This window comes from Verticillium alfalfae, genomic scaffold (assembly GCF_000150825.1).
Source record: "Verticillium alfalfae VaMs.102 supercont1.2 genomic scaffold, whole genome shotgun sequence".
Lineage (NCBI taxonomy): Eukaryota > Fungi > Ascomycota > Sordariomycetes > Glomerellales > Plectosphaerellaceae > Verticillium > Verticillium alfalfae.
In genome coordinates, this window is record NW_003315037.1 from 2,071,487 (window position 1) to 2,072,649 (window position 1,163).

Below are 1,163 nucleotides of genomic sequence, written 5' to 3' on the forward strand. Positions count from 1 at the left end.
TGATACCCCCAAGACTTGACAGCGCCTTGGTTCGCCCACCCACCGAGTCACCGCGTCTGGTTTTCTGCATTTCTGCATCTCTGCATGCCCACTGCGCATGTGATCTTCCGTGGCCCCCCAACCTTGCGCTTGGCCCGGATCCTGCCCACACCCACTCAGCCTCAGGCCTTCCACCCTTCTTCACGTCGTACCGTACCGCAGACCGGTCCCCCGCCTCGGTCAGGCCCGTCCCACCAGCCGTGCCCATGCACACACACACACACACGCGCCCTCGACCCTCCACCACAGAACCGCGTCGCTTCTCTCCCGCATAATCCCCCCCCCTGCCACGCGCCCCTCAGACGCACGTCAGATCAAGAAGCCTCAGAGCACTCGAGCTGTGTCTGGGGGGCACCGCCACTGAAGATAGCCGCATCCTCTTCGCTCTCTGCCGCCCGCTCCGTGTGTTCCAGACCCAAGCCTCCCACCCTACCTGGGCCCGCCACCCGCATCGCTTCGACAGCACGATCCTATAGCTCCCCCTTTCATTCACACCATACTCGATATCAGTAAAACGTAGAGCTTCTTCTACCTCTGCCTTCCCCCACCCTTCTGTCCTTCCTCGCCCGGGGGCCCGGCGCGTCGTTCCCTCTCCCGCACCTACCACCAGCTTCCAGCTATCAAGACAGACAGACAGACAAACCGACTGACAGGCAGACAAACGGGCAGTCAAACTGACGAACAGGCAGACAAGCCTGTCCAGAAACTCATCGTGATGCCTACACCTTCCACACACCCTTTCCCCCAAGGCCCCCGTATGCATCTGCGCATATCATCACCTATAACACAACGTGGCAACTCCCCATTCAAAAGACGAGACACCCAACCCGGACATTTCCCTCCGTTTCTCATCCTGTCTCTCTCTCTCTCTCTCTCTCCCCCCTCTGCGCCTCGGAGAACATGAGGGTGGAGTAGGAAGGACACTACGTACGGTACATCTACCATACCTTGGCACATGCCAAAATAGACGAGCCCCCCCCCCCCCCCAAAAAAAAAACCCCGGACTTCACATCCTTGTATTAACAAAAAAGCCGTTATCAGTCTCTTCCTTTCTTTTCCTCTTTCTTCTTGTCAGCCCGTATCGTGAATCGTCATCAGAGGCCTGTGCACAGCTATCGTCCCGG